The following is a 6,499-nucleotide window of genomic DNA, read 5'->3' as shown; positions in this document are numbered from 1 at the left end:
GGCTGCAGATGACCTAGCTGGCCCTGATCCACGTCGCCTGATGACACCAACGTTCACCGGCGCATGTGGCCTAGACCTGCTGACCTGGAAGTCAGCCATGGAGTCACCCTGTGCCAGGTCTGGTTCCACAGTGGGCTGGTCTAACAAGGGCTGAGCATGGATGGTGTCAGCCACGTTAACCTCAACCAGGGGGGGGGGCATGGGTGTCCCTGACTGCTCCTCCACACATGGGGGGGCTAGGGGCACCCTGCAAGTCATGGCCACGTCCCCGAACGGATCCACCACGGCCACCACTTGGGGCTCGGCCACCTTTGCCACCCTTACGGCTTGGTCGCCTCCCAGCCATGGCACTGATGTTATTGTGCATATGGGAGTCGATGTGAACTATTGTCCTGGGCAATTGGGGGTCAAAGGGGTTGGGTACCAGATGGTAATCGTACCCTAGTGCTCTAGCAAGGCTGTATGTCACCCCTGGGGAAAGATGACGGGTCACGCAACGCACAGGCACCCCAAAAAAGGGAAGTAAGGTGCACGCAACCCTCCTAGACCACGTGTGTGGAAAAATAAACCTGCACTACGCTGTGGCACCCAGAAAGACAAGAATAAACGTATGCATGTCACACGCAGCCTAGAATGACCTCTGAAGGGGTACGCGACACACGCGGCAAGCACAGATGTTAAATACGTGCGCGACTCACCGTCTGCCAGGAACAAAAGCGTGAAAAATATGCGCTTGTGCGCGTTGGCAACACCCCCGCCAAAAGAAGAATTGTACGCTGTCTGAGGAGACAGGACAACAGTAGAAGGGAACGCTGTTTGAGGAAACAGGCCCAGGAAAAAAAGGAAAAGAGAAAAGGCTGTCAGAGGTAACAGGGAGTACGAACTGGAAACGCTGTGAAGTAAATCGCGTGTGAACCGACAAGAAGTACAGATTTCACCCACTCGCTCTCCACAAAAAGCACGTACAAGGAAATGGTGTTCTACACGTATCTTTTATACACACGTCACAGACGCGCATACGCGATGAGGCCATTTCCACCAATTACGCGCTTTGACACTCGGACGTGTATCTCTTTTTTTTTCGCCCCATTCTCTACGGCCATGCACGTGACATCACAGCTGCGCATGGTGGCCTTTGGGCCAATGAAATCGCATATGCGAGCACACGTGGTAAAACTGCACGTCCGAGTGTAATCGCGTGTAATCGGAGGGAAGTGAGCGTACACGCGATTGGCCTGGGTACGTGTATTTCTGGGGTGCGCAGGAAGTTTCACACGCGATTGGTGGAAATCCCTGTGTGCTCTGTCATCACGTGTAATGAGGGAAACACCCGCGCGCGTCACGTCACAGACGCGCTTACGCGCTAAGGGCCTTTGGTCCAATGAAATCGCATATGCGTGCTGATGTGCATACGAGCTAAGGGCCTTTCCTCGATTTACACGCAGACGTGCAGGATTTTCATGTGCCAAATCCCTCCGTATCAAGCTGGCCACGCGTAAGCACACAGAAGACCACGCTCCTGCCCACAAGGCCGAATTACTGCCCCCCAGAGCCCCGAGCACGCTCCCACCTGCCATCTGCTGCTGCCTGACTGCCTGCTGCCCACGTGCACTGCCATTTGGTGCCTGCACATCAGCCAGGGGTGCTGTTGCTGTGACCACCCCTGCTGGAACCGAAGACTCCCGACTGGGATTCCATCGCTCCACAGCCCAGCCCCAGGACCCAGTTGCCCACCCACTCCTGCCTCTGGGGTTGTCATGTCGGGCACTGCAACATCTGGCACCACTGATAACTCCCGGCCAGAGAGGCAGAGGGGCACCAGCTTCAGTGCCAGGGAAGTTGGTGTCCTGGTGGAGCAAGTCCTGGGGCAGTATGATGCCCTCTACGGAAGTGTGCGCGCCGACAAAGGAAGGATGGACTCGGATCTGGACGGACATCGTGACTGCCATCAACGCGGAGGGGGTGGCAGTCTGCGACTTCCAACATGTCAAGAAGCGCTGGGAGGACTTCAGGTCAAGGACCCTGAACAAGGCCCGGCGCCTCTTGAAGGCAGCGGATGCTAAGGGGCGCCGGGGCCACTTGTCGGAAGATCAGATGTGGGTCCTGGAACGCATATCCCCAGCGCTCCACGTCCATGTCCTTGAGAGGCAGACCCGTCTGGAGTCGAGCGGTAAGTGTACATGCATCATGATTGTAAGCTGTGCGTGTGGTGATGTGCCAGTAGTGTGCCGGTTGCACATCTGTTTGTATGGGGCCGAGTATGGGCTGGGGTGTACAGGACCGTGAGGCTAACACATGCGAGGGCTGTCATGTGTGAGACATGGATGGTGCTTGTGTGTGTAGGCTTGCATGCCAAATGCAGTTGTGTGGGCACACATGTTTGGATGAATGTGTATGTAAGTGGGCATGTTCGTGATGTCACGCATGTATGTTGTTTTCAGCTGCATGTATCAGCACTGTGTACATGTGCATGTGTGTGTATTTGACAAGGGTGCAACAGTGATGCAACATGGATGCATGTGACAGCGGGATGTGGAAGCCTGATTGGCAGATGTGACATGGATGCCCATTGGAACACTGCGACAGTTGGCTGAGGTGTACACATGCATGCAAGTGCGGTGGTGTGCGTGCATATGTAGTGCACTCCCTGTGTTGCATGTGATGTCTGGCTCACCTTTGCCTGCTCATGCTGTTGTATGTGTATGGATGGTGCTGGCAGTTGCAATGTGGCTGTGGTATGGCTCATGTGTGCAAGTTGAAATGACATGTGTGTTGCCGATTGTGATGCCATGTCTGAGGTTTGCCAATGCCACTCATGTGCAACTGTCATGTGTGTATGTGTCCATTGTACAGTGCCCTGATGCCTGTGTTTTATTTCTCCCTGTCTGCAGCGTCAACTGATGAAGAGGGCGGAGAAGGTGCTGTGGTCCACATTTTCCCCCCAAACTCCCTGCGGATTGCCTCGAGGCACTCGGCACGCCTCAGGGACCTCCGCATGGAGTTCTCCTCCCTGACCATCGTGAGCCGTGCCTCTTCCGCCCGCTGCCGCTCCGCATCTATGGCGTGGCCCAACCACTGCCACACGGAAGACAGTTCCCGTCCTGGGTCCTCCTGCCTTCCGGCCGATGCCTGCCCCTCCGATGTGGAAGGCCCCGAGCCATCATGGCTCCCACCACGTTGCTGCTGCTGCTGCTGTGCCTCTGCCTGTGCACTGCCTCCTGCTGCCTGCTGGACGTCGGACTCCCGACTGTGGCAGGGATGCCTCCTCCACCAGCCTGGCCGCACCGTCAGAGGCAGCTCCACAGGGCACCCAGGTGACTGATGGGTGGGAAGATGGCACGGAGGATGACTGGCGCATAGGGGGTTCAGTTGAGGAGGGGGTCTGAGCAAGCCCCATCAAACGGAGGAATCCGGCCTGGGTGACCCGTCCCAGTAGGCCGACGCTGTCATCGAGCCATTCGAGATGACGTGCAGTCTCCTCATGAAAAGACTGCAGGTCACCTCGCATGGCCCGTTGACGCAACGCCACACCAGTCAGGACAGGCTCAACTCGGACCCGGATAGCCACGTCCGCAGGCAGAGGAAGGCCAGTTGTCGTGAGCTCATCCCCTGCCTTAAAACGGGTCTGGACGTAGGCATCCCTGCTGGTGCAAGATGATGCAGTGACAGGATCAGGGACAGGATTGCACACAGGCACCTCTGCGGCGACCTGTGCTGCCTCCTGTCCCTGGTCCTGCACTGTACCACTAGCACCAGTGGAATCCCCACCTACAGACCCCGTCTCTGTTGTTTGCCCCTTCTGCTGCCGATGAGTCCAACTCCGACATCCGCCTCTTGGACCTCCCCCCGGTAGCTGCGGCCTGGGACGCGGCACCGGACTCCTCACTCCCCGACGAGATCACAACCTGGGAGGGGAGCAGGGCCTTGCGTCTCCGGCTGGCGGTGCGATTCCCGCCGCTGTGCTCCACAGCACCTTCTCCGCCCTCTTCATCAGTGGGGGTGGTGGTAGACATGGGTGTGGGCCTGGTGGAGGCTGCCCCTGCACTGCTGAGGGGTGGGGGTGGTCGTAGACATGGGTGGGGGCCTGGTGGAGGCTGCCCCTGGTGGCTGGGGGGTGGGGGTGCAGGGAGACATGAGTGGGGGCCTGGTGGATGCTGCCCCTGCACTGCTGGGGGGTGGGGGTGGTGGGAGACATGAGTGGGGGCCTGGTGGAGGCTGCCCCTGCACTGCTGGGGGGTGGGGTGGTGGTAGACATGGGTGGGGGCCTGGTGGAGGCTGCCCCTGGTGGCTGGGGGCTGGGGGTGCAGGGAGACATGAGTGGGGGCCTGGTGGAGGCTGCCCCTGCACTGCTGGGGGGTGGGGGTGGTGGGAGACATGAGTGGGGGCCTGGTGGAGGCTGCCCCTGGTCGCTGGGGGGTGGGGGTGGTGGGAGATATGAGTGGGGGCCTGGTGGAAGCTGCCCCTGCACTGCTGGGGGATGGGGGTGATAGGGGACATGAGTGCGGGCCTGGGGGAGGCTGCCCCTGGTGGCTGGGGGGTGGGGGTGATAGGGGACATGAATGGGGGCCTGGTGGAGGCTGCCCCTGGTGGCTGGGGGGTGGGGGTGGTGGGAGACATGAGTGGGGGCCTGGTTGAGGCTGCCCCTGCACTGCTAGGGGGTGGTGGTGGTGGTAGACATGGGAGGGGGCCTGGTGGAGGCTGCCCCTGGTGGCTGGGGGGTGGGGGTGCAGGGAGACATGAGTGGGGGCCTGGTGGAGGCTGCCCCTGCACGGCTGGGGGGTGGGGGTGCAGGGAGACATGAGTGTGGGCCTGGTGGAGGCTGCCCCTGGTGGCTGGGGGGTGGGGGTGGTGGGAGACATGAGTGGGGGCCTGGTGGAGGCTGCCCCTGCACTGCTGGGGTGTGGGGGTGATAGGGGACATGAGTGGGGGCCTGGTGGAGGCTGCCTCTGGTGGCTGGGGGGTGGGGGTGATAGGGGACATGAGAGGGGGCCTGGTGGAGGCTGCCCCTGCACTGCTGGGGGGTGGGGGTGGTGGTAGACATGGGTGGGGGCCTGGTGGAGGCTGCCCCTGGTGGCTGGGCTGATGGGTGGGGGTGCAGGGAGACATGAGTGGGGGCCTGGTGGAGGCTGCCCCTGCACTTCTGGGGGGTGGGGGTGGTGGTAGACATGGGTGGGGGCCTGGTGGAGGCTGCCCCTGGTGGCTGGGGGGTGGGGGTGCAGGGAGACATGAGTGGGGGCCTGGTGGAGGCTGCCCCTGCACTGCTGGGGGGTGGGGGTGGTGGGAGACATGGTTGGGGCCTGGTGGAGGCTGCCCCTGCACTGCTGGGGGGTGGGGGTGGTGGTAGACATGGGTGGGGGCCTGTTGGAGGCTGCCCCTGGTGGCTGGGGGGTAGGGGTGCAGGGAGACATGAGTGGGGGCCTGGTGGAGGCTGCCCCTGCACTGCTGGGGGGTGGGGGTGTTGGTAGACATGAGTGGGGGCCTGGTGGAGGCTGCCCCTGCACTGCTGGGGGGTGGGGGTGGTGAGAGACATGAGTGGGGGCCTGGTGGAGGCTGCCCCTGCACTGCTGGGGGGTGGGGGTGGTGGTAGACATGGGTGGGGGCCTGGTGGAGGCTGCCCCTGGTGGCTGGGGGCTGGGGGTGATGGGAGGCATGAGTGGGGGCCTGGTGGAGGCTGCCCCTGGTGGCTGGGGGTTGGGGGTGGTGGGAGACATGAGTGGGGGCCTGGTGGAGGCTGCCCCAGCATTGCTGGGGGTGGGGGTGATAGGGGACATGAGTGGGGGCCTGGTGGAGGCTGCCCCTGCACTGCTGGGGGGTGGTGGTGATAGGGAACATGAGTGGGGGCCTGTTGGAGGCTGCCCCTGGAAGCTGGGGGGTGGGGGTGATGGGGGACATGAGTGGGGGCCTGGTGGAGGCTGCCCCTGCACTGCTGGGGGGTGGGGGTGGTGGTAGACATGGGTGGGGGCCTGGTGGAGGCTGCCCCTGGTGGCTGGGGGGTGGGGGTGCAGGGAGACATGAGTGGGGGCCTGGTGGAGGCTGCCCCTGCACTGCTGGGGGGTGGGGGTGCAGGGAGACATGAGTTGGGGCCTGGTGGAGGCTGCCCCTGGTGGCTGGGGGGTGGGGGTGGTGGGAGACATGAGTGGGGGCCTGGTGGAGGCTACCCCTGCACTGCTGGGGTGTGGGGGTGATAGGGGACATGAGTGGGGGCCTGGTGGAGGCTGCCCCTGGTGGCTGGGGGGTGGGGGTGATAGGGGACATGAGTGGGGGCCTGGTGGAGGCTGCTCCTGGTGGCTGGGGGTGGGGGTGGTGAGAGACATGGGTGGGGGCCTGGTGGAGGATGCCCCTGCACTGCTGGGGGGTGGGGGTTGTGGTAGACATGGGTGGGGCCTGGTGGAGGCTGCCCCTGGTGTCTGGGGGGTGGGGGTGGTGGGAGACATGAGGGGGGGCCCGGTGGAGGCTGCCCCTGCACTGCTGGGGGGTGGGGGTGCAGGGAGACATGAGA

The sequence above is a fragment of the Ambystoma mexicanum genome, chromosome 4p (assembly GCF_040938575.1).
Source record: "Ambystoma mexicanum isolate Mex_15411 chromosome 4p, UKY_AmexF1_1, whole genome shotgun sequence".
Lineage (NCBI taxonomy): Eukaryota > Metazoa > Chordata > Amphibia > Caudata > Ambystomatidae > Ambystoma > Ambystoma mexicanum.
This window is presented reverse-complemented; position numbering follows the sequence as displayed.